General features: G+C 46.3%; 1 long non-coding RNA gene across 1 annotated transcript in view; it reads right to left on the bottom strand.

The window, feature by feature from the left end:
- Window positions 1-3,579: 3,579 nt before the first annotated feature.
- The window catches only part of LOC125331826, a 32,245-nt gene continuing 8,665 nt past the window's right edge, over window positions 3,580-27,159 (bottom strand). Inside the window, exons 2-6 of the long non-coding RNA XR_007206226.1 lie at window positions 20,819-21,040; window positions 13,966-14,096; window positions 11,908-12,084; window positions 11,397-11,517; window positions 3,580-5,000 (exon numbers count right to left, since the gene is read on the bottom strand). This is a non-coding gene — a long non-coding RNA (uncharacterized LOC125331826). The remainder of the gene's footprint in view (window positions 5,001-11,396; window positions 11,518-11,907; window positions 12,085-13,965; window positions 14,097-20,818; window positions 21,041-27,159) is intronic.

Genomic DNA, 27,159 nt, shown 5'->3' on the forward strand with positions numbered 1-27,159 from the left:
ACCTTTCCCTCCAAGAAAACAAGAGGCCAGTGAGTGAGGAACATGGAGGAGGTGTTGGGGTCATAGGGAGCATCCTGCTCTACTCTTCAGTCACTCCCAGTTCCTCAGACACTTGACATGATTCCCCCATCTCTGGGTCCAGAGGTCCTTGTACTCCTCTCTCAGCCTTGCTATCAACCACAGTCAGTCCAAAACCAAAGGCTGTTGGTACTCTCCCAGGTTCTGCTCAATATCCCGCTGTAAGTGGGACACTCAAGACCTGAATGTGGTGCCATTTCCAATAGATCCTTTGCACTTCTGTGGCAGGGATGTCCCTGCCCTTTCAGCCTTGCAGTGGCTAGTTAATAAAGGGGCCACTTAAGTGCCTATCAGGGAAGTTGGTAACTAATGTGCAAGTGATGCACCTGCTTTTTGTTTCATGCAGGCTCTCTGCAGACACAATCAGACACAATTGGCCATTCTCAAGGCACATTTATCTTTTCAATATGAAGGCAAGAGACTCAATTATCTTGTTCAAAAGCTAAGATTCTGCTGAGCAAATTAGTTATCCTCCCCATTCTTCTTCAAAATGCCATCAGGAACCATCATAAGCAAATACTATCAATCACTATCTGTTTTGCCCAGTCTGCCTGAGCTATCAATAGGGATCCACATAGGGAAATACATTGTCTCCACTCCCCTCCCAAGAAAAGTCTCTCCAAAGCTTGGGCATGATTTTTGTAGTTGAGACTCCAGGTTAGACACAATAGAACAAGAGAGCTCAGGGCATGTGTGAACCTGAAGGAGATGGAAGGACCAGGCACCCATAAACACCTATTTTACTCTTTCCAAAGAGTAAAATAGGTAAGAGGCCCTCCCTGCCTCTTTCCCACCAACCCAAATAAACTTGGAAGCCACCCAGCCAATGGCTTCAGATGGAAGAGAAACGTGCCCTGGTAGCAAGTTCCTGCTAGAAATTTGATCTTGGGCTCCCCATTGTAGTCCAGAAGCACTGTCACTAAGGGCAAGTTTCTTTGGGTGTCTCATTTTTCCATCCTGCATGAACAAAAGTGTTTATTTAACACCACCTCTCCAGGGTTTCCTCAGCTCTCTGGTCTCCAGACCTGTCAGTTTACTTACAGCACTGCTAACTGCAAACTGATTAGTCCAGTCCCCCTTCCCTTCTCCCCCATGGTTATCACTTTTATTAACAGCAAGGGAGTGATAATGGGGAAAGATGATCAAAGCTGCTGGTATTAACGCAGGGGATTAGCAGTATTTACATTCCTGATCAGTGCAGTCTCAGTGTGAAGAGGGAGCCACCACAAATCAGCCTTTTCCAACTGAGAGTTGCTGCAGTGCCACTGCCTAAATAGCTGCTGGCTAATGAGTCCTTTGCAGCTGGCTGGGGGAAGCTGGCTGGCTGGGCAGCTGGCTACTGCCCTTGCAATATAATGAGCCCAGGCAGGCACCCACAGCGGCATGAGGGTCCCTGGCCTCGGGTTTCAAAGTGCTCTTGACCTCTTGGGGAAAAGGCCCCCCACTGTTGAGATCAAGCCAACTAAAGCTGAGCGAACGACTGGACTTCTGTGGCCAGTTCATGGTGGGATTGCATCATTATCACAGGAAGGGAAAGCACAGCTTCCATCCCAGTCTGGGAGTTGTGGGAAGTTCAGTGAGCACCATGCTGGGAGAGGGAGGGGAGCAAAAAAAATTCATCTGTGCCAGGTTTTACACATAGGGCAGGAGAATGAAATCCTCTGCAAGCATCCAAGGAGAACAGATGCGGTGTTGCATATTGACTCTGCTAAGATTCCAACAGCCACTCAGTGGCAGGCATGGTTGCAGGGACAGGCAGGTTCAGCCACCACCAGCAAACCAAGGTGAAGAGGCTTCACCTGGCAGAGGCTGGAGACCAATGCAATGAGCAGAGAGCAAACAGAGGATGCTGAGGTCAGGGAGACAGGGGATGGCAGAATTTCAGTTCACATGGAAGAATGAGGACACAAAGAAAGTGTTCACTTCTCTTCTGCATCCCCTGAGGAGACTTTCAGGGAGCCTATGACCCTCATCCTCAGAATGCCCACAGAAAGTCCCCATTGCAGCACCCCCTTCCAACCAAAGAGCAATATATAAATGCTCAAAGATAAACAGAGGAACCAAGACAACTCCTTTCCAAGCCACTCGGTCTGTGTAAGGCGATCAGACTTCAATATTGAGCCAAAGACACTCATTCAAAGCCAGGGCATTCTTCTAAATAAATCTTTACAAAACGCAGGAGAACGAATGTCTTGCCCACCAGCTTCAGGCAGATTTTGCTGTCAGCCCTTCAAGAAAAGAGCGACCTGGGTTTGATGTCCAAGTTTGAACGCTGCCATTTGGGCCATAAGGTGCTTCCTCAGGAGAACTAACTGCAGACTGAATGAGAGGTCTTCTTAATTATAGCTAGTAAGAAACAAGGATCTTGAAAATACCGTTTGTTTGCATAAAATGTAGGGTCATTAATACCTTCATGACCAGGTAGAGTTATCTTTGACTATCTACACAACTATTTCTTCCCCCCCAGCCCCAACCTGTTGTTCATCACTTTCCACCTCTCCTCTACACAGTGCAATAATATCATGGAGGGTTTATTTATATCACCATAATTGGTTGCTGTGGAGACAATCATTATGTCACAAGTGTAGGCCAGGGAGTTCTGGCTGCAGAACAAATTGCAAAGGGGCCATGCAGGTGAGCCCTGTGGTTTTAGTGCACAATCCCACCCTCCTGCTTACACCATGGACCATCTGCATCCATACACAAGCCCAGCTCCACTTGCAGATGTTTTTCCCACATGTGGCCATGTGCAAACACAAGCTGACTTGCTCTGGCAAAATCTCAAAGCAGTTTTTATCCACATAACAGGCAGTGACAACTGAGAGGACAGGAGACACAGTTTGAACTACAGGAGAAGGTTGCAGTCAGTTAGGGCAAGACAGAGGCCAAGAGTGATGCTCCTAAGCCTCTTCTACTCCTGCCCCACCCATTCTTGAGCCACTCTCCACACATGTGCCCAGTAAAAATTACTCTGAAGGTGTTGCAAAGCCCTGTGTGACCCATGGGGACTAATGAACACTTTACACAACCCTGTTACTGTGTCTTGGTTTGAAAGACAGGTGTCTGCCAAGGAAGGCAGGAGCCTCCCTTGAAATGAAAAATGCAACCCCCTTCCCTCCAAAGTATTATAATTTTGAAATTAAGGGGCTTTCAGGCAAAGATATGAGGAATAGGAATAACAGTTCTTTACTATTTTTTATATATATATGTATGTGTATAACAAGGCAAACAAACAACAATACCTCTGGCAGTAACAGCAAACAATCACAAACCCAGTGCCAGCCTTCTCGGCTGTCGGTCCCTTTCCCCTCGGGTGCAGTTCCGCTCGCAGCCGGCAGGGGCGCTGGCGGCTCCCGGTGAGCAGGGCAGGTGCGATGGTTCCCCCGCGGCTGCAGGGGGCGCTCCGGAGCGAGCTCGGGGAGCGCGCGGCTCTGGTGCCCTGGGATCCCGGGAAGGGATGGAACAAAGGCTTCACAAACCCCTGGGCAGCCGATCCCGGTGTCCGGCCGGACCCTCGGGAACAGCAGGCTGGAACGGCAGGGACGAGCACAAATCCCGGGTGGCAGACGAGATGTATCAAACTCCGGAGCTGCAGCGGGAACACCGGGAGGTCTGGGCAGGCAGGGTGTGCGGGGCTACGAGGTAGCAAAGGTTCAAAGCAGCGACAGGGGCAGGGCGGCCACAGCCTGGATTCCAGCGGGGCAGGGAAAGGCAGGCTTGGGAATCCCGGGGTTTCTCCTTGAGGCACCCAAGCAGATGGTGAACAGGTCCCTCTTTTAGTGAGGTGGGGTGTTAGGGTCCCAGTGCAACAGCCACTCCAGTGAGCAAGCTCCACTCACGGTAGAAGGAAGGCAGCCAAAAGCAGAAGCCCGCAGTGCTGACGAAATCCCTCCACAACGACGGCAGCATCCCTCCATCCCAACGCCGAGAACACCGGCCCACCCGGGGTGTACCTAACCCACAGGTGAAAGAGAGTAGCCAGTTGGACCCCTCCCTCTGTGGCCACATCTTTTGTTTTTCTTAAGCACACAGTAATTTGTTGCCCTGGCAATATATATGGAAAAAATTCTTTAAGAGAAAAAGAAAACAGGAGAACTCCTAAAAAACCCCAACATACTGTTACTCATTCATCAAAGCTGTTGTGGATTACCCCACTATCTCAGCCTCACAGCACAGTTCAAGGTGGAATTTTCTGGAGAAAACCCTTTTTCCCCACAAGCTGCTTCCAAGGTCATGACACCTAGTCCAGTATAACAGCAAACTGTCAATGTAGGATGATGTGGACTTCTCATATTCTGTCTCCAGGATGTGTTTGTCAGCAGGTCATGCTCTGCTTGGGTTGTGCGTATAATCAGAAGAAGCAAGAGATGGAGGCAAATGTTTTCTCCATGTGCTGCATCCATCCAAGATCAGTAAAACCACTCAGAGATTGCCCTCCTCGACAGATCCAGTTGAAGGTGAATGTAGAAAAGCTGATTGGCATTCGTGGGCTCTGGATAAATGGAGCTGTTCACCTTGGGATCGTGAGTTCAGAGGAAGGTCAGCTCACTGTTGACCACCATTCATTATCCTCTGGCAACAACTCAGCCTCAGTGAAATAAGGAGCCAGCCTTGGCTTGGGTCCCAGTGGAAAGAAAGTCTGTGTCACTGCAGTTGCTGTGCTCACTGGACTCTTGGCTGGCCCCTCAGGGAAATAACAAAGCAGTTCAGGGAGCCCATCCTCACAGCTTAGCACCTTCCTGGGGGATCAACCTGGAGTAACACGCTGGAGTTTCTGCAGTGTCTCAGTGTTAGTACACACAGACACCACTGCTGAGCTCCAGATCCGGCACATAGATGAAGACCAGGTGCTGCCACCAAAGAATCACAGCAAGGAAAAGCTCAGACTGAAATGGGGGAGGTAGGAGAAAGGTTGAAATCCCCTGTGGAAGAAGTCAAGAGAAAGGCAAATAAATGACTGCAGAGCAGCTCACATGTCAGGACAAGAGGCACAAGGTGAGGTTAGAGTCTCACGTGAGAGCCCTGCTCTCACCCATCACTGTTGCACAGCTTTGGTGTTGCAGGGGGAAGGAGAAAAGCCTTTCCCCACACTCCTATCCCCCTCTGCCCCATGCCCAAAGCAGATGTGGATCCTATAGCCCACTCCTGTGGGCTCCTCCATTGCAGGGCCACAGGAGACCCTGGGGAGGGAAATATTGGCCAAATGAACCATCCAGGTGGCCTGTGGGCCTTATATTGAGCATTCTGGTCCATACTAAAATAAATGCAATAAACCAGGTCAGTATCACTTGCATGAAATTCACTTATTGTTTTAAATTACCATTATCGCCATCATAATTAAAATCAAGCAACAGCTTAAAGAAACTAATGAATATTTTTATACGTGAACTTATCACGAGAAGGGGGGGAAAAAAACAAAGTGCAAATGTGCCTGTATTGCTAATAAATATTATTGGAGGGACTCCCAGCTTTTCACATTACCACAGTGTGATATGACAGCCTATAATGGATTACTCAACTGCCCGAAGCCATTGTAGGAATAAATCCCTTTTAATATTCATGTGAGGTCTTTGAGAAAATAGATGTAAGCAGTTAATACTTTTCTATAGACAAAACAATGCAGTTTATCAAAACAAAATGTGTGCTTGAAAACAAAAATCACAAAGCTCCTGGACTCATTCTATTTTTTTGCAAATCAGAAAAAATAGCACCCAAAGATAAAGACAATTTGGGGAGCATAGAAAACAAGATGGGGAGAGATAGGATATTAGCAGATGGGGAGGGACAGGGTCAGTAGAAAGGAGGAAAAAGCATAAGAAAATGAGTATTTTGTGAATCTGTGGTTGTAAAGAGAGCACCAAAGGAGCTGTGTGAGTAAGGTGTTATTTGGCAGTGGGGCTGCTGGTTGCCCTACAAAGCTCTCACTAGGACAGAAGGTAGTATATGTGTGGCAGAGGAAGATCTGGTGCTTCCGAGGAAGGAGACACAGGGCTCTCTGAGGTGTAGGGATGCTGCTAGGTGATGCTAGGGCTTAGCCATGTTTATAGGACAGTAAAGGATGTAGTAAAAGAGGTGAACAGCAAAGCCTGTGCAGGGCCAGCTGAGGGCTGCTCCCTCCCAGCCCCTCTGCTCTATCTTTCTGCTTTTCCTTTTGCAGCTGATATATAAAACCTACCTGGTTTTTAATCTCTGAGTTTTGGGGGGTTTTTTCCCTCCCTTTACACTGCAGAACAAGAGAGCAGTAGAGGAGGATTTGTAACTTTTTGTGTGGTCGGGAGTTGAGGGAATTGGAGGTTAACCCTTCCTGCCCCAGCTGTTTGTGGGCAGTTGATGCTTGGAGAGAAAACCAGATAGGAAAACCATCTCAGGGACTGGAGGGAATGGCTCCAGACTCTCAGAGGTGAGGGGGCAAAAATGAGAAATTAGATCTTACAGAACGGTATGCTGCTGGGATGTGAATCCAACTTTTATTTGGCTGGTATGGTCTGTGGCTAAAAATGGCTGTAGATGTATCTGAAACTGTGAGGGAGAGAGAGGCAGAAGCTCTTCAGTTCCTCTCCTGCTGTGAGATCTAGGCTGCAAAGACAAGCTTAAACTGAAGCATCAGGAATAAATAAGGCTCTCCTGGGACTCATGTGGCTTTGATATCTGAGGCTGCCTGGCGGGTGAAAGAGTGGAGTCACAGATTCCTCCTGCTTGCCATGTTCTGAGAGAGCCTCTGATGACACCCTTTGTCCCTGGCACAAGCACAGCAAAGGCAGCTCAGGGTCTGCCTTGGGTTGGGGTAGGTGCCATCCAGGCTGAAGGACACACCATATTCTTGAACCAAATTCAGCTCAAAACATAGCCCAAGAGGCTGACAGTACTCTGAATGCTGCAGGCCTTTGTGAAAGTTGTGATTCTGCAAAGACCCACAGGGTGCTTAACTGGACCTTCTTCCAAGTGCCACTGGCTCCCAGGGACCTGCTGGAAGGAATTCAGGATGGACACACACTGAACTAACTGCAGCACCCTGAGATCCTCCCATGCTTCAAAATGCTTGGGGGAAGGACACTATCCCTTAAGATGTCCAGTTTTATAATAGTAATTCCAATCCTCAATATAGGGAAAAAATCCATGAATTACCATGTTAGTATGTCAGAGCAATCCACACAACTTTCTCAGATTTTATTCCCATGTAAGTTTCATGGAACAGTACAGTTCCCTATCTGGACAAAGCTTCAGCTGTGTAACCATTTATGCAGCCAGCAATGTTGGAAAGATTCTATAATTAGAAAAATTCCAGGAATGTTTATAGAGGCAACATCTTTCATACATCTCTTTATTAATTTATTGTAACAGTAATCTTGTCGCTGTAAACACCGTGAGACTCCCTTTAAATGCCAGATAGTTTTATAGACTGTATTGAGTGATATGAAAATGGGCCAGTTTTATAGGTCATATATTTCTCTGAAATGGAATAGGTCCAGGAGACAATTGGGAACCGGAATGGGGAGAATTCCTCCCACCCACCTCCTTCCAGCAGAGCAGAGGTGTGTCTTGCTACGAAAGGGAAAGAAAAAGTTTCACCTTCTAATTGTTGTATTGAGTAGCTCATTGACTGCACTTTCTGTTCAATACCTTTTTTACCACTCAGATTGTCTAATCAAAGGCTTTTTCCTTCCTTGGTTTAGCTTTGCAGCCTCTAGCATTGATCCAAAATCAGAAACGAAAGAGAGAAACAGGCTCTGGGAAAAGAGAACACAATTAACACCCAAGCAGCTTCATTTTTTGGGGTGCCTTTAAACATCTTGCACTTCTCAGTCTATTCTCCCATTCTTTTATTTTCCCTTTTGTGTTCAGGAGGTTTCTTTAAGGAAAGCCTTTATCAGCTGCTCAGGGAGAAGATTAAAGCACCCTTCACTGAGAAACAGGTTACTTTTTGTGTCCAAGTTCTTAATCCACTTTATTAAAATGTTCCAAATCTTCCTTCAAGAGGAGAGATCAGAAGGACATTTCTCTGTCACCCCTGGCATGCCTTCCTTCCGGATACTTGTGCTTCATTAGAGGCTAAAAAAAAACAAAGTCAGGGCAAGGAAAAGAAGAGAGAACAAGACTGCAGTCACTGGTTAATATGGGACGTGGAGCCTTCTACTTCATGGCCACTGGTACGGCTCTGGCCCCAGGCTGGAAGCAATTGAAAGCTTTTCCCATCTCAGAGACACCTGCGTGAACCAAGTCAGAGATCTCTGGCTATTTTTGCCTTTGAGGTTCAAAGAAAAGAGCTTTGCAGTGAACAAAGCCAAGCATCCGTCCAGCCTGCTGCCCCGCTGCTGAAAGCAGCAAGGAAAGGGCGCAGAAAGGGTGAGGGTACTGAGTCTGCTCTGCTGTGTACTCTACCTGCTCCCCCAGACCGCAGGCCTGGCATTGCCCACCTGGAATAATGGCTCTCTGTGGCTAATAAACTTTGATGGATTTTCTTCCATGGCATCATCTGATCTTTTTTCTGCATATCCGCAATCTTTCTCTGCACTATCATGGCCCTTCCAGGGCAAGGCTGAAGGACACCAACACAAGCTGCTGCCTGGGCACTTCTGATATCTAGGAGTGCCCAACGAGCCACTTTTTGTCATGTTTAGTTTGAAGGCTTCCACATTAAGACAGAAACAGAAACAAAGCATGTGATTCCTCTGGGCAGCCTTGGGAGATGTCTTGGGGGAAAAAAGCCTAGATCGGGTCTACACCCCACTTTGGATCTGGCATCAGCTCCTCACCCCAGCCCTCCTTTCCTTTCCCTTCCCCTCAGGAATCTCACGTTGGATTTTCACAGTCTGTCTGCCCTGACCCAGGATTATGGCCACAACACGGTGCAGGCAAGCAGTGAGAGACACCACCTCCCACAGTGGAAAACTAAAATAAGGCTAGGACAGAAACTGCTCCAAGTAGCCATGATAGAAGTCTAATGAGGCATCTGACACGATAGCTTTTCCATGTACCCTGTCTTGGTTTTAAAAGGCCACTTGCTTTGCATAAGTAGCTGCTGTTTTGTAAAGCAAGTGTATATGATGCAGACACTCCTCGTGCTTCCTCAGGGTACAATTACTTTCTTATCTGTCTTGTACTGCTGTTTCTCTGCAGCTGAAGTAAATTCTCCAGTGTGAGACTGTAGGGTTAATCTTTTGAGTAGGTAAAGTTAAAAGGGCTGGAGAAAAGCATGGCAGCCTGAGAGAGCAAAGAGCAAGGAGGTGACATCTTGGCAGGCAGAGACGAGGAGTGAGGTGTTCCTGAAAGACAACCTTCACATTTCCCATCAGTGCTGACTCATAAAATGTCAGGTTCATTAAAGGTGAAATACACACAAACTAGAACTTGAGCAGTTTCATACATGGCAAAGCATCCATGCAATTGGCTTTTCCCCTGCATCTTGACACCTCCAAGTCTTCTGAGTCAAGAGTACCAAAGTAATTTGATATTAAAATGTGTCATCCAGTTAATAAAAGCATAGTCAAAGGCTACATTTTATTTATTATTCAAATTACAGTAGCTCTTTGATGCCTTGGCTGCAACACAGCCCTGCTTAGAACTCAAGAGACAAGTCCCTTCTGCTCCTACCCCAGTGAGTGCCACATGATGGGGGGAGATTTTCGGAGGGCGGCAGAGGTCTAGGTGTGGGATCCTGTTGATTCCCCTGCCTTAACTTTCACATGCCCTTTGCAGAGTCTCCTCTCTCAAGCCCACCCGTGAACACTGCGGGAGAGGGAGCCCAGAGCTCAGATGGCTTGCAACAGTCTCCAGCCACTCAGTGTCACTGCTGTGCCTTAATCACAAATCATCCCTTCTCTGCTGTTACAGCAGGCACACTGCCGTGTTTGTGCCCACCAACACTCCTGTTCCAGGCGTGGCGCAGCGCAGCGCTCTGCCTGCGGCTATCCTGGTGTCCCGTGTTTATCTAGTCTCTCCTGATGGCCTCCACAGCATATTTGCTCTATTTTCAAAGCCCTTTTCTGAGCCGCTTTGAATTCCCTTTGTGTTTAAAGATCTGCCTTGCTCTTCGAGCTCCGTGCACCCTCACCAGCCAGGTTTTAAAAGCAAGGCCGTTGCTGGAAGTTGTCATTGGTACGTGATGCAGAACAAAATCCAGCTCGCTCGAATGCAGCTAGATTGGCTCAGCAGGGCTGACAATGGATGAACTGGGTCTTATCAGCGGAGGGAGCAGATAGAACACGGGAGCAGCGTGCAGGGAGCAGATAGCAGCTCTGCGAGAGCGGACAGAGAGCCTGCTGATAGTGCAGGGCGGGGGGAAGGCATCACTTTTGTTCCCTGGCTGGTTTTGAGGCTGTTGTTTTAAAGCTGGCACCTTTCTGACCACAGCCACTGCATTAATGGGGAAAAGAAGCAAAAGTGATGGACAAGCCAATGGAGCAGTGCTGTGATGAAAGGTCTCAGCGGGGCACGTTTGTCCAAATGAGCCACTGCCTCCCTGCGCGATTTATTCCTCGCTCCAAATGCATTTGTTGGATTTAACGACAAGTTGGTGGCATTTCAGCAATTAATCCTATCAAAGGGAGGTGATTTTACACAGAGCTGGTCCCATATTTCCTAGGCTGTGTTTTTGTTTATGAGGAGAGGGGCTGCCAGCTGTCTCCCAAGTCTGGGCACTAGAGTTCATGGAAAGGAACTGTGGGTTATTAACCAAGTGTCTTCTTCTGACACCTGAAAGCAGCACAGCTAAAAAATACAACCTCAGATTGTCCTAACAAGCAATCTCCAAACTGTAAATATGCAACAGTGAGAGAAAGTATTTCTTTACCAGTGAAACACTTTAATGAGTGGATGGCTCAGCAAATCTTTTATGCAGCTGCTTTCCCTGCTGCAGATACTGAGATTTATGGTAGGAAGGGAGGGGAGTTAACAACCAACCAGGGAGCTGCAGCCTCTGTATACTTGGGTTCCACCTCATGTTCCTGTTTGACTGGTTTGATCCTTCTGCAACTCTCCTTGGATAAACCATTAATGGTCCCATTTACTGGGGTCCTGGAGACAGGAATGCAAGTAGCTCCTACTGCCAGAATTCATGACTTGGCTAAGCAAGAAGAAACAATCCATGCTTCTGATGAGGGTACTGATGACACATGCCCAAAGACTTTAAATATGGAGTGCTCTTTGAATACTGATTACTTCATTTGGAGAGAGAGAATCAATGGAGATTATGTATTTTTGCAATTCTGAGAAGCTTTTCCATATTCTCCTCCAATGGAGAGGTTCCTAAGCTCTTTATCCTTCTGTCCAATTAATGACATTTCTAATTAATATTAGGACCAAAACCAAAATCACAATACCTGGAGGAATGGGATCCAAAAGAAACAATCTTCTTTCCTGAGAGGGGTGGACTAAGAGGCAAAAGAATAAGCATTTTCAGAAGGTGATCTTCCTAAACATCACAACCTCCAGCAGCAAAGCCTGTTTGCGGAACAGAGTCCTCAGACGTGCAATTAATAGCAATACAAACAAACAAAAAAACTACCAAAAAAATCAACAAAAATAAACTCTACAAACCAGCAAATTCTCAACTGATTCACCCTCTGAGCTGGTCCTTGAGCCACTCTTGCTGTCATGATGAAATTTCCACTTCCCATAGACCTGAGCCCCCAGCTCGAGGAGAAAGCTCACACCCTGACCTGGCCTTTGGCAGCAATGTATTCATCTGGAAATCTGCTGTATCAGTGACAGCGTAGAGCAATTCTTGTTTATGACACCACATCTTATTTTGGGCAATTTAACAGTCATAAACCCAGTAACAGCCATCTTCTGATTTGAAAATAAAATGCCTCTAGAAACTGTTGCTGTTACCTCACTTTGGTATTGCAGACTGAGCCATTGAGTCTGTTAGTTGCTGGGAAAAGACTTATCCAAGATCATCTCCAAAAGCATTTTCTGATTGATACTTGTTTGCAGAGGCTCTGAAGACAGACCAGCCAGACACGGAGACTTAAAGAAAGCTCCTGAAGGAATGTGAAGGTCTTGCTGCTGAGGACACACAGATGAACACATCACCAGAATACATAAGATGCTTTGCACTTTTCTTATTTATCCAAAAAGCTATTTTTGCTTATTAAAACCTAGTTACTAGCTGCATCTTGCCAATAACCTGGAGTGCTTGCTTGGTTAATTTAAGCAAGCAGAGCTTTGACAAAGTAATTTTACCATCCTCGGGGATCTGCCAGCTTATGCCGGTCTTCACTATTTCAGATGAAATTGAGTTAATTTTCACTGAAATTGCTTCTTAGCATACAAACACATTCCCCATCATTGCGAGCTTATGCCTCTGCAGCTCTATTATTCTTTAATTTACACAACCCGGCAGCGAGGGATTAATGCCTGAGACATATAAAGGGCTACAGTGTGGAGAGGAGAAGGCAAGGAGAGAGAGAGGGAGAGAGTGGAGCTCTGCAGAGAATAGGTAATGGTGTTTCAGTTTTATAGTCAAAACATTTAAAGTCTGGCATTAATACAGAGTCAACTCTTGTTGTCCTTTTGCTCTGGAAACACATTGTCCGAAGTCTCGAGGCGGAAAAGCACTCAGATGCTCAGTCAGGCCAGAGGTGATGGCAGGTCCCTGCAGGATTGCCAGGCTGAGAGGGCGTTTGCTGGGATATTACAAACAGCTCCACATCAGGAACTGACTGCAGGCACTTGAGGCAATGTGGAGCAGAACTGCAGGGGGAGGCCAGGCTTTGCCTTCGCCTCTTCCACAACACTTTTCCCTCAAACAAGAATTCCCCCCTCCCCACCCCCCACCATGAAAATGCTGCTGCCAAGGCTCTGGGGATGCCTTCAAATGCTCAGAAATTAAAATCATGGATTCTCAGAAGCATCCAAACAAAAAATATAACTAGTGCCAAAGCACCTGCAAATGGGTGGAAAAGGGGGATTCCACTATCTGGCTTTTTCCAGAGAGAACTGGCAGAAGTGCCAAGTTCAGCAGTCCCTGTAAAGTCTCTAGTGAGCTTTTAAAGTAGCTGCATTTTAAGCTAGTCCTGGCTGGTGATTGATCAGAATAGCAATTACGCTCCTTTTTTATGTTATCACTTCAATTTTGCTTCCTTAATTAAACAGCTAACCATTTCCTCTTTTAATATATACACCTCTGAGGTATATGCAGGTTATTGGATAAAATATGGCAATCCTGTATCACGTATTGGTATGCACATAGCAATGTCATAATGGGATGTTTAAATTCCTTATCTTCCTTTGAAGGGCTGCCTTTCTTTTCCCTTCCCCAACTACTACCAGTGCCACGGTGCATACCAAGATCCCACTCCACTGCCCATGTCCTACATCTGTGACACACCAGTTTGCGTTTCAGGGCTCCCCAGGGAGCATTTTACCCTTCTGTCAATGTCACAGATGTTTGGCTTTGAGTCCAATGGAAGAAATATTGCTCTTTTCCCCCAGTTTGCAGCCAGCACTGAACAGCACTGGCCAACACTTCATACCACCAGAATAATGACACTTGACTCTGCCTAACAGAGGCAGGCTTCCTTTATCTGATAACATCCTCTCCTGAAAACTGTCATGGTTAACTGTGGCTAGGATAGCAGTGGGGAAAGAAGTCCTCAAAGTAACTCATGCTGAGGAAAATGAGAGGAAGTCTGGTTCCCTCCAGAAGCAACCTCACCATTTTGCAGGGTTAGCACCAGCTCTGCTGCACTGCTGGGAAATCCCAGCCTCCAGAGCAAGTCCTGGTTGAATCCAGGTGTAGGTCATGGTAAGAAAGGCTTTGCACTAAAGACAGAATCATGAGAAACTCCTGTGCAGTTAGAGCAAGACCAAATTTGAGAACAAGAGAAATGCCCTCCTCATTTTCAGAAAAGGGAAGAGAGAAAAAGCAGAAAAACATTAACAGACCAACAGTTCCATTGAGGTGAGCAGTAAATACTGAAAACTGGGACTTTCAGCCACGTGCAGGTGGGGTCCAGTAATTATCAGCTGGCAGAAATTTCCTCTGTTGGATCTGCATGACCATTTCTTGAAAATACCTGAAAAACAGCCCAAAAATTTTTATTAAACCAGTGATCTAAGGCAGGGTAGCACCAGCAGCACACCAACAGTAGGGATGATTGGGACCAATGGCTCAGGCAGGTGTATTTTTTCCTCCCTCTGCCATACAAGAGAAACTTCTGCCATTTTCCCAGCAAAGTTATTTGAGAAATCAACTCCTTTCAGCTAAGCTGAGTTTTAGTTTCATGCATTTTTATACACTCTGCAAGAATGAGAAGGATATTTACATTTTTTAATAAGCCTGACAGTTTGAAAGTAATTGGGGATTTATAATGGGTTTGTTTAGGTCTTTTTTCCACTTGAATTCCAACTGCTAGTCTTAGGCCTAACAAGCAATATTATCTCTATGGTGATGAGGGAACCTCAACAGGAGGCCCTGAAGCCAAAGAGGAAAGCACTGGTGTGTTTTGTTTTGTCATGGTTTGTTTTTTTTTCCTTTGAACCTGCATTTTAAAGCAAAACAGCATAAACAAAATTTGAAGCAAGATCAAAATTCCTCCAGCCATCCAGTGCTCACAACTCTGGCTTCTTCCGCTGGTTCCCCCAGGAGCACTCAAGCCAGTGTCTGATCTCCATCAAGGTGGTTTTTTTCTTCTTGGCAAAGATTTGCATTTATTTACTCTATTATGGCTCTAAAATTATCTTAATCCTGATTTTTCTTTTGGGGGACTCAGATGTTTGTTGGTAAGGATGGAATTAACCTGCAAAGCTCAAGGTCTGGAATCATATTCCTGCAGTTAAGGACTCCGTTCTTCATATTCCTAAAATGGAAAGACAGCTGTTCCCAGTGGAGGAGAGAAAAGAGCAAAAGCCAAGAAGGGGTCTGATCCAGTTGTGATAACGGGGTTTGCAGTGGGGACTGCTTTCAGAACCTGAGACTCCTGTGGGTCTCTCTGGCTTCCTTGACATTGCTGAGACTGCAGTGCTGATGTGTCCAAGGCTCCACTAGGCAAGGGCTGCTGATGTTTCACAGGTGATAAGCTCTGAGCCTAAATTTTAAATCGGGTCCTTGCTTCTTTGTGCCTCAGTGCCACACCTACTTAAGAGAAGAAAGACCAGTCCCTGTCTTCTGCAAGAGTAAGGATATAAATGCAACAGAGAACAGCAGGGCTCAGTGTTTAAGTCAGAGTTGCCCAACAAAACCCACAAGAAAGAGTTATAATGAGGAAAAAAAACCAAGCAGGACTAGCACTGTCACCCTGCTCAGCAGACATCAGCACACACCTTCATTTCAGTGAAAGTGAGCACCAAGCAGTGGTGCCTTGGGACATTCCTGACTTTGTTAAGGACAGAGCCTCTCGGTTCACATCTCTGTGCCTCGGGCCTCCAGCGCATGCAGGGCACACCAGCTAATACCTTCCTGCACCCCACAGTACTGTTCGTTCCTCAGAGCAGCTAAAACTGTGCAAAGAATGACCTTCATGAGCAAAGCAGGGCGGAGATGTTGCCACTGCTCTTGCTTGCTCCTCACTGAGTGCTTTGAGTTGACACCCACGCAAGGCACAGAGCCAAAGGGCAGCTTTCCCAGTGGGTCTCTGGCATGGGACTGCGCACCCTTATTTCTTCCCCCTGTGGAGCAAGGAGGGACAAAAAGGACAATGCCCATTCCTAGTGTTTCCTAACTCCCACAACCCCAGGAGGGGTTTCTCCAGCACCCTTGCAGCAGAGAGAGCTGTTGTGCCTCTCCTTGCCCTGGCATCCATGGCAGTGCTGCCCACTCCCTGCTGTACCTTCCCAGCACATGCATCCTGCATCTGCAATGATGCTCGGGTCTCATCTCCCTCTGGGAGGGCAGCAGGCAGCGAGGGGGCTGCAGGCAGGCTGGTGGGACACATGGAGGGAGGAGTGGGAGAAGAGTCAAAGTCAGGGAGAGGAGATAAAGAGAGTAGGATGGGAATGGGAGAAAGACAGCAGGGATGAGAGGGGAAAGTGGGAAATGAATTGAAATGAGTTAGAAAATTCCAGGCAGATGAGCTTGAGCATTCAACAGCTGAGATGTGGGGCCTCATTAGAACAGACCGACTGAAGATAGAGACATTAAGGAAGGAAATGTGTGACTCACGGGGGAAAATGGGAAAAACAGCACACACCATAGCAGCTGCTCCGTTTACTTCAATTAAAGAGCAGCTCAAAGGGTATGTTAAGGGGAAAGGAGGGGGAAGCAAACAAAGGCACAAACAAGAGAAAAAAAAAGCCAACCAGATGAAGCAACTGTTACCCTCAAGCACCTAAATGAACTGAGTCATGTATTTCAACAAGGGGCCAGCATTACTCACCCTGTCCCTCCAAACTGGTTGAGCTGACCAGGGAACCTGGAGCCAGGTACAGGGCAGCGAGCGCTGACAAAAATACTGTCCCAGCTATCAGGTGGGGAAGGGGAAGGGGAAGGGGAAGGCAGTTTCCCTTAGCATGTTCCATAACTCCTGGGGAATGGGCAGGCAGGGCATCGGCTGCACTGACCCACCAGCCACAGGGTCAGTGGAGCGAGGAAGGGAGGACAGCAGCGGTGGGTGTTTTAATCACAGCTACAGCCCACAGCAGAGCTGTGGTGCCCAAAGGGAAGCAAATTGCACCTGGCTCCAGGGTGGTGGGGAACACTGTGACAGCCTCTCCATCCTCTAGTGCCACCCCACAGCCATCCCAGCTCACCTGTTCCAGGCTTTGCTGACAGCATCAGCCAGAGCCAGGCAGCCTCTCACAGTTGCCTCACCAGTGACCATACCTGTCTGGAATGAAAACACTTCTCTTACCTCCTTCTGTGGTGTAGGGAGATGTAAAGAGCTCGCTGAGATTGGTTGTGCTGCTTTTTCAGGGAAAAAATGATTGACATTAATTCCAGCTGGAGACTGTAGTTGTTCCAGCCACACTGGTGTGAACATCCTGGCACTGGGAAAAGAGAAAAATAAGCAAGCTGCCACCCATCTCTTCCTTCCTCCAATAAATGTCAACCCTAATTTCTCAGACCTCATGAGCACTGAGAAATGCTATACTAAAAGGGTCCTGGACTGCACTGAATCCTGTTTTCAGCTTCCAGGTGATAAATACTGAAACTGAAGAATAAAGTGGACCTGGGAAAAAAAGCAAGACACAGGAAAAGGAAGGGACACAAGAAACTTTCATGTCTCTAGATGTTTCCTCCTCGCACCTTCCACCAGGACAAAATGTGTTTAGGATTTATAGGGGAAGAAAGTTTTCTGTTTGGAGCACACTGACTGCCATAGATCTCTGCTTTCTTTACCGGTGCCCTCACGTAGGAGGTTTATCTCTCTGCTCCAGCTGTGACACCAGCCTGCAGGGGTTAGTTGCTTTGCTTGGTTGACTGAAGCCTCAAATTGGGAGGCTACTGGGTCAATCCTAACTCATGGCCTTCCCAGATGATCAAGACAGACAACCCCACAATGTCAGAAAACATCTACTTTCATCTTTGGTTGGGGAAAATCTTTGCTCAGATTCTATCCTTCTCTCCTTATCTTTTTGGATGCTTCCCAGTTCCTGGATACACCAAATCCATGACCCCTGGCTGACTCATTCCCCATATGAGCATGGCAGTGGATTTCATGACAAAGTTCCATGGTCTCAGGATAATTACCTGCCCAAAGTCTCCGATAGAGAGCCTAGATACAAGCAAACTCCCAAACTCCTGACATTTATCACTCTGAAGAGCAGCCAGTGGAAAAGCAGCCCCCATCAGATAAGAAATGTCAGTCAAGATTTCAATGTAGTCAGCTGCAGCTTGTAAAGGACACATCACAGTATATCTGCAGGACAAAGTGTGGTGAATGTTAAATCTCCACACCGTGGGAACCAGCACAATGGATCACATCTCCATACGTGATAATGGGAACCTCATAATTCTCTCACACAAACTTTAATGCCAAAAAGTTGCCACAGAGAACCACCGAGGACACGAGGGCTCCTTCTTCAAAGCTTCTGAGATCAGCAGCATTAAAGGCGTTTTCTTTGAGCTGGCTCTGTGTTAAGCTTTCTCTCTGTCCCTTCATCTCTCCCCAATCAAGCTGTGCCTCAGTCAGCACCCAGTTGTTAAATTCTGGATGGATTAAAGAGCCTGAGAAAGTCCTTTTTTAGGAACGTGATGTTTATCCATCACTCATCTACGTGAGTGTTAAATTTCAGATCTTCGGCTCCTCTAATGATCGTTACATGGTGGTGCATTCAGAGTCTTTGCTTTGCACAGTAGTGGGGATGTTTGATCTAAAGGCTTCTCTTTGCCCAAGATTAAATCTGAATTTGAATCATCCTTTGGGGTCTAATTGCATAGGATTTTGGTGACAGTGCAGCAGGGCCACAGAGTGTATTGGCAGGAAGAAGAGGACAGGAATTCCTCAAATGATGGAGCCCAGGAGATTTCAGTAACATTTGGGACGGAGAAGAAAATGGAATTCAAAGACAGAAAAAACCAGATTTTCTTGTGCAGTGTTAAAAATGAAAAAAGGGGAAGGATAATCTCTCTAATTAAATTCCTACAATTCCTGCAGGCTTCCAACTACTGCCAGCTTAGAAGATGTATTGACCTTTTTCAGACCCTCTCTGATGGAGCTGTGGGTGGGCAGGGTTAAGACTGACAGTAAGTTCTTCAAAACTGTGAAGTTTTGACACTGCATTAGGCATAATTACACCTGCCAAAGACAACATACTCCTGCAAATTTTCTGTTGCAGAGCTAATGGCAGAGGGACTCTTGCAAAACCCTCCACAATAATTTCTGGATGCCTCAGGCCTTCAGGAGCTATCTTGACAGGATGATGACATCTTGCTGTGCAACAGGAGGCTCTGCTTCAACTACAGGTGAAGCCAGCAATTTGAAGCATCTTTGCTTTTCTTCTTCTGGAAAAGTTCACCCTTTGCTTTTTGGGAGTGCCACCACTTACAGACGCACAAGAAATATGAAGCCATAAAATCGGCACTTGCCAGTCAGCTCCTCTGGTCTGTCACCTCCACTAAAGGGCAAACACTTCAACACAGCAAGGAAACACATGATGATACTGAGCTTCGTGGTAAAACCAACCCCTTCTTCCCCTCTTCTCAGTCCTTAAAATGACTTTAAAAAAAGAAAAAGGAGATGTTCCACTCCCTCCCCCCCCCCAAAAAAAAAGAAACGATCCCTTACAGGGCCAAGCACAGCACTGACGGTAGCCAAGAAATACATGCAATAACTGCAATATCCCTCCCTGGTTCAATTTCTTGCAAACCCAGCAGTGCAAAGATGGTGTGAAGTTTCCCCCAGAACAGCAGCCTTCCTCCCCACAAAGGAAAGCTCAGCCAGGCTGAGGCTAAGTAAGAGGGAAAGGTCTGTGTCAGAGCAGGACTGAAACCACAGGACTTGCTACAGCTTTTCCTCAGCTCTTACTCGGGTCTATCCCAGTGCCTGCCCCGCCCAGGCGGATCTGGAAAACTGCCTTTGAGATCCCAGACAAAGGCAGTCTGTGCCGTGTGCACGTGGGCATGAGCCAAGGAACACACGCAGGTGTGTCAGCACTGCCTCAGAGCCTGCTAACCACGCTCACATGAGGCTTCTTCTTCCTTCCCAGTGGCACTTCTCTCACTGCCACACCACCACACCCTTCCAGCTCCAATTTTGCATGCCCTGGGGAGCAGGAAGGTCGGCACTCAGTGCCAAAGGACGAAATGTTGAAATCCTCCTCCAATTGAGATTAAATTAAGGGAGAAGGGATGGAGCATGCCAAATGCAGTGAGGCTCAGATAAAAGCTCATTGTCTTCACCGAGACCTGGGTTTGAATAAGAAGTTCAGGATTTGGCAGACTCTGTGTAAAGCATTGCAGAATGACTGCTATGTGCATGCAGCTACTTTTCATGCATAATATATATAGGAGCATACCATATGTTTAAAGAATCAGACAATCAGGCCCATCTTGAATGATATTATAAAGCTTTCCTTCAGTGTTGCATTTGTTCTAAACAGATGCATTTCTCCTTTTCCCCCTCCTCCCCCCAAGCTTCAGACAACTCCCAGCCTGCCAACACTCATTTATAAGGAAACCAGGGGTCCATCTTTAAAAATGAAATAAATCAGTATACAAAGGAATCTGTCCAGGAGGAAAGCAAGTGCCCATCTCTGCTATTTTTGTTTCAAACAGGAAATATGTTGATAAACAAACTAACAAACGGACAAACGAGAATCAAAACAAGGAAAAGGAAGACATGAAAACTCATAGGAATTAGGTTCTGAATTCTACAAAGCCAAATGCTAATCATGCCAGTCCCCAAATGTACAGAACAGATGAATTCAAGAACAGAAAGTGCGCCAATGATAGCAGATATGCTCTGGATGAAACATGTCCTGCATCAGTTATGAGAAGGGCTGGATGCTCTTGTCTTTAAAGTGTATGGTTTGATTTGATATTAATTCATCAGCAGCATCACATGTCTCAGGGGCTCGTCTCTGCTCATTATAGGTGCTTTGCATATGTGGTTGGAAAAGAACCACCATCTGATTTGCCTTGTTGCTGCTGTCTGCTGTCACCGTGTTACCCTGTTAGGGAGCTGTTGGCAGCCCCTGCCTCGCATCAGGAGCTCTGCTGGGCCCTGGCTCAGCCCCAGCGGGTGCTGCATGTCCCGGCAGCAGAGCAGCTCTGGCAGCTGGGAGACCGCCCAGCATCTCCCAGCATACTCGGTGTTGGCAGTGCAGGGAAGGGAGGTGAGAAAATCCAAGGCCAACCCACCTTGTGTGAACCATCCATGAGCAGCTCTGTCCTCCTGCAATGCTTCAAGAGACGTTGCCTTCATCAGTCCTTGGCAGAGCAGCAAAACCAACTTGAAGGCAAAAGCCACCAGGCTCAGCACCAGAGCAGCTGGGAATCCCCCGCAGCTGGTTCCCTGTCCTTCACATGGAGTTCCCTCCACTCGTGCAAGCTCTTCAGGCCATGTTTTATATCCTAATTAAACTGAAAGAAAAGGAATTGGATAACAGTCTAAAAGATTTGCAAGCTACATCTATTCCACAGAATTACTCCTGTTCCCACTAGTGTAGCTCATCAGGTCCAGCACATGCTCTAATGTGTGGGATTAATAGATTTGTAACAGTGATAGCTAATATGAGTCTGTTCCGGTTACATACTTATCATGGGTCCTTGCAGGCTTTCCATCAAAGCTGCTGAATGAAAGCACTTTTTATTAAAGAAAGAGGAAAAAAAAAACCCTCTTTGCCCATAAATCACTCAGCACATTAGCCTTCACAACAATTCACTGAGGCAAGGTCGTATTTCCCTTGCATTAATTTAGATCCTTGGAAAGTTCAGTGAGATAAGACAAGGCAAAACACAAGAGGCTGTGTGTTCAGCTGCCATGAATCAGCACGTCTTCCCATCCACTGAGAATCCAACCATACATCTAAAAAGAGCCATAGCAAATATACAACTATTTCTTTAAAGACTTGGGGTCTGGTAGTGATAATCCGTATGTTGTATGATTATTTCAAAAGAAAGGGAGAGGCTAAAAGGACAGATGACATTTGGCACATGAGAGCAGCTTTTACAGCCCAATAGAGAAAGATTTTTTGATTTCAGCAGGATGGGTTTTGCCCCGTGGTGTTGGGAGTCACCAGGTTTAAGAGGAGCGGAAAATATTTTGTTGCTTTGTTTTGTGTCCAGGCAGTATTTCAGTGGGACACGCCCTGATGCCAGCCACAGGGCTGGAGTAGAACATGACAAATCAAGTCACACAGGGACAGGCTGAAGTGAAGTATCTGATGATGATGCTCTGCCTCTCAGTTATCTCCTTTCCGCTGCTCTGAACAGCAAGGAAAGCTGCCAGCTCTGAGCCCTGTACTCGGCGCTGTCCCTTTGATACCACAGCTCTCTCAGTCATGTTTACACCCTTCAGATATTTTTAGGCCTTTTTTTTCCACATGCAGAACTACACATTGTCATCTCGTAGCCTCGTTTAGTGGTTTGAGCCTTCCCACATAAATCATTTTTCCCAAACATCTGATCATTCAGTGATCAGAAGGCAGAAGGGTGGTCTGGTTGCACTTCTTTTATCTTCCTCCCAGGTCCTGTTATCTGTCATGGTGGCCAGGACCAAGAATGTGATTTGTTTCAAGGACAAATCAGAACCGAATAGGGAAGAGCTGTTTCTTTCCCATGGCACAATTTGCCTCCGTGTAAGCAGACAATTTTATTTGCAATAATATACTGGTTCAAATTGATCTCCAATTTGTCATCCCCGAGCACTTCAAGGACCCCCATGCCTTACCTTACAATAACTTGTCAAAACTGTTAATTACTGATAAAGTTGGAGGGGAAAGGGGCCCCCTGAAAACAGCTTATGGTTTAGGATGAATAATTTTTGGTAGAAGGAACCTGATTTCTTAAAATTATTTTTACAATAAATACACTTTTCTCCCTAAGAGAATAAGATTTTAATCATCTTCACTTTGAGACCTTCCAAATCTCTTCTTTTTGTGAGTTGTTTCAACTCTTTTGGATACCATTCTTGCACATACACATATTTGGCAAGTTTACCAGAAAGCAAATATCACATTACAGTAACGGATTTGTGGGCATGATCTGGTCCAACTAGACAGACAGCTAAGCACTGTAAAGAGTTCTGTCAAATAATTATTCTCACCAAATTTCATTCTCCGTAGTGGTCATGTTATCCACATCAAATCCTTGGTCCTTCTGTAAAAATATCTTAGAATATCCCACACAAGCACCATTAAAACAAGCTATGCCAGATCATGAAATAGAAATGCATTCAACCCATTATTCTGTGAAGAAAAAGCTTTTACAGGCCAAATCCAATTACATGCCATGCTTGTAAATTCATTCCAGAAAACCTTTTTGGCCAAAAAGGTCCATGTTAGCCATTATGGGATGTTTCTTAGCAAAAAACCTCCTACTGCTGCAATCACTCCTCCCCATCCCACCCTTACAATGACCTCCAGCAAGTGCCAGATCCCAGCTGGTTGTTGGCACAAAGGTGAGGAGCTGGGTGGTTGAGAGCAGCATGACAATTACCCGAGGTTTGACAAGGTGTCCTCCCTTCGCCCACCTCTGACTCTGACCCTCAGTGCTTCCCAGCACAAGGAACGACTCCCAAGGCAGCAGCCTCACAACCAGGACCTGGCTATGGGTTAGCACCTCATCAGGTATTGTGCCCGTCACTGTACATGACAGGTCCTGCTGCTGTGGAATGTAATCCTGCCTCTTTCCGGGCTCCGTGGGTTCTGGAGGGTGGTGGGTAACCATAGAAACAATGTTGTAAAACAGCATGGGAGCTGACGTGTGATAAAGCGCTACCGCCGTGCAAAGCCTGAGCAGAGCCCTCCAGGAGGAGCCCTTGTGGATGCACTATGGGTTTGAGCAGGGATGTCCTGTGTACAAAGTCAAGAGTGGACCAGAGGACAGAGCTAGCATGGGAAGGCTGGCACCAGCCATGAATGCGACCTGAAGTCCTTAAATTAAAGCCCAGAAACCCATTATGTTTGCACACATTTTCTTTCCGTTTCTGAAGGGAGCAGGTGATGCTGAGCTCTGCTCCATGTCCCCACACAGCTTTAAGGTTGTGTTCACCAAAATCTCCTACAAGTATATGTAGGATGCTGCAAGTCTTGTTGGATTGTTCTGAAGGAAATTCAGGCTCCTCTTGGCTTGTTCCAAAGCTTGTTCATGTATGGAGAACACTCTTCTAATTATACAGAAGTACTTAAATATGAGATACCCTAGAAATAGCAGTATTCAGTAACCTCCAGTAATCAGCAGGAGCAGGTTCCCACATCATCATCATGAAAATATCAGCTTCTATTCTGTCAAACAGAAGCTGAATTCCTATGGTGCTCAGATGTGCCACACCAAGGAGTTTCCAGTTTTAACACTGAGCTTCCTGGCTTTCTCTCAAGACATTCCCATGAATCTCAGTATACTATGGGGACTGTAGAAGGTACAAATATAAAAGCCATGGCTTTAGGAGGAGAGAAAAAGCAGATGTTCTTCCTCCGTCTTCATTATTCATCTGCACTGGGAACAGTCACCACTTGGACCTGAGATTTCAGCCCAGCATTAATCCTTCTCTTACCATATCTATGCCTTCAGCTGAGGAAAACAGCAATGCAAGTGCAGCACAGTCTTACACTGACACTGGTTTCTGTCTGTGAATTCTCCTGCACACAGGACATGATAATAAATCATACACAGGGCACACTGATCGATTCTGCCCAAGCAGTATGTTGTTCTCCAGGGCCAACAAACCAGCACTTAAATAAAGTTTCCTTGCTCAGCGTGCCATGCTGCAATAAAAAAAGTTGTTGTGCATCCCAGGCAGGTCATTTAGCCTCCTGTGCAAGGAGAATGACAAAAAGATACACATGTAGGCATTAGGAAATGCTCCCACCTGAGGTTCCTAAAGTGAGCTCTCCAACAGCTCAATGTTTCCCCTGTAGTCTTCCTAATAATTAATGGAAAAATAGAGTCTTCTGGGAAAAATTGTCACTGGGTAATTAATAAAAAATGAAAGTGAGAGAACAAGAACAGGGATGTTGCAGAAAGCATGCAAATTGAAAGAGGCAGACTTAGAGTTGTGATCTCCTTCTCAGTCTCCGAGGGAACTTAGCACATGCTCTATGTTCCTGAATGGCTCACTGGGGCTCTCCACCTCTTCCACTCACACTTCTGAAACAAGAGACATTGTGATGGAAATGTTCACGCCCTGCCACATTTCTCAATGGCCCAGCATGAACAGACCTGCTCAAACAGATGGGGAATGGCTGTCAAGGACAAATCTCCAAAGTCCAGCAGGGATCTATTACGAGGTGATCACTTGAAAATAAAGGTCACTGTTTGTTTGAACCTGTGGGTTCAATCTGTTTACCATTTTGATGTGGAGGGTTCATTAAAACCCAGGAAAGAGCTCCTTTCTCTATCAAAGCAGTGATGCAATGTCCTTTTGCTTTAGAATCTCTGAAATGCTTCCCCAAAGAGCAAACACTCAAGCACATTTATCTCACAGTTCCCAAAGCAGAGTTTAAAAAACCCTAAGCTTTCAAGGTCAAAATTGACGCTCTGTTGGGACATGGGGTTGAGAAACCATTGCTGGAAATGCTCATCTCCCAGCTCTGTCTCCACCTGCAGTTTGCGAACACGAGTGCCTAAGCTAGCACAGATGCTGGGGAATCCTGAGGGGGAAGAAGATGAAGATGGATGGTGTTATGATTAAGCCAGAGGACAGGGATTCAAGGGACCTGGTGTCACTTATAGACCTCCTGTGCTGACTTTGGGCAAGTCAATTAACCTCTCTGTGCCTCTGCTTGCCATCTGTAAAATGGAGATAAGAGACCTCCCTACAGCACAGGAGTGCTTGAAGGAGACTTGTGTGGTTGACAGATGCTCTCATCCGATGCCAACAGGAGTCATGAGATTTCATTGACAGGAGAGTGATGGAGTGGAGAAGACCCACTGCCATTTGGGGTTATGTGGCTTTGTGAAAACTCAATAGGTGTCTGTTCTGCTTCCCTTGCCACCTGCTTCACACTTGTCTGTCTTACAAGGCACAAACACTCTCCTGACCGAGCGTTGGCTCCGATACCAGCTGTGGGAACCCACGTGTCTCATGGGATCGTCCCACGAGAGGATATGTATCAGTGAGGATTTTTGCCATTAAAAAAGGTGATGTGAGCCTCAGAAAAAGCTATGGAGAGGCCAGCCCTGTCTTACCCCTGTGAGTGTGGAAGTGCCTGAGGTGAAAGGCTCTACTTCCCTAGGCCTGCTGCCCTTGTGCCCACAGGGCACCCAGATAATTCCCCACTTGGGGAAGGGTGTCCTGCCCATCACAGCAATGCAAGAGGTATCACAGCTGGCCCCGCCTGTCCTTCTCTCCCACCAGGCTAGGGGAGCTCACTAATATCTCCAAGACTTTTACAGCTCTGTAAACAAGGGAACATAATTTGCCATTATGCTTTTTGATTTCTGACTGGGGCTTTTTTTTAAGACTCCAGGAAAAAAAAGAACATTCCTTTGCTTTCACAGGAAATGCTGTATTTCACCTTCCAGTTTCACAAGACAAGCATCTAATCCTAACCCTGGCAGAGCCTGCCTGACCCTTTCCTGCAAGGCTCAGGGGGAGGGTTTCTTTCCCTCTCCTGTTGGGTTTGTGGGTGGGGTTGTTTTTCTTGTATTAAAATCCCATAGTATTATTAAAAGGAATTGCTCAATTCCTTTAATTGGCTCAGAAGATAAATTCTTCCCTCAGCCCAGGGGGTCATGGCCATCAGCAGCTATTTATTAGCAGCATTGATTGAGAAGAACAGCCTTTAAATGGAAATAAATTGAATTCTATGGCAAAGACTATTCCATACAGGCTATTAATATAAGAGAAGGAGCTTAACAGTTTTATTTCATATTTGTTTGCTCCCCCCCTCAGCTCATCACTACTCCCAGTTACTTTCCATGTTTCCCACCAACCATCCCCTCCTCATTATGGGAACTTCCTTACCTACATGGGTGAGACCAGGCACAACGGTGATGATGATGGAGACTTGAATGAGCTCAGGGAGGCTCCAAATCAGATCCCTGGGGCCAGTGGAGGAAGCAGGGGTGATGGGGAGCAAGATGAGACTTCCACATGCATGTGCTATAGAAATAAGAGGGGGAGAAGAGCTCTCCTATGCTCTCTGGGGAATTTTTGTTCTATTTTTGCCTTCTCCACTGCTCAAAAACTGTCTTTGCCACCCCCTTATTGGCTCCAGAATACATCCATAGTGCACACCTTCATTCCGGTGTTTAATTGCTTGAGATTGTTACTTGTAGGCTGCTAATTTATTAAAACCAGATCTCTCATATTACTCTGGAGCCCACAAGAATCATTGCCTTCTATTAAAGGCAGTGGTGCATGCCTGCTTGTCTTTTTTCTCTGGCCACCTCTGTAATTGCAGCCCACTGCTAAGATGTGAAACTCTCCCCTAGCAGCTCAGCATCCTCCACTGGGAGTGTTTGGATGAGAACAAATGCAGGACAAACTCATTTGGGATATAATCAGAAATAACTGCTCTGATGTTCACGGAGATTGC

This window comes from Corvus hawaiiensis, chromosome 11 (assembly GCF_020740725.1).
Source record: "Corvus hawaiiensis isolate bCorHaw1 chromosome 11, bCorHaw1.pri.cur, whole genome shotgun sequence".
Lineage (NCBI taxonomy): Eukaryota > Metazoa > Chordata > Aves > Passeriformes > Corvidae > Corvus > Corvus hawaiiensis.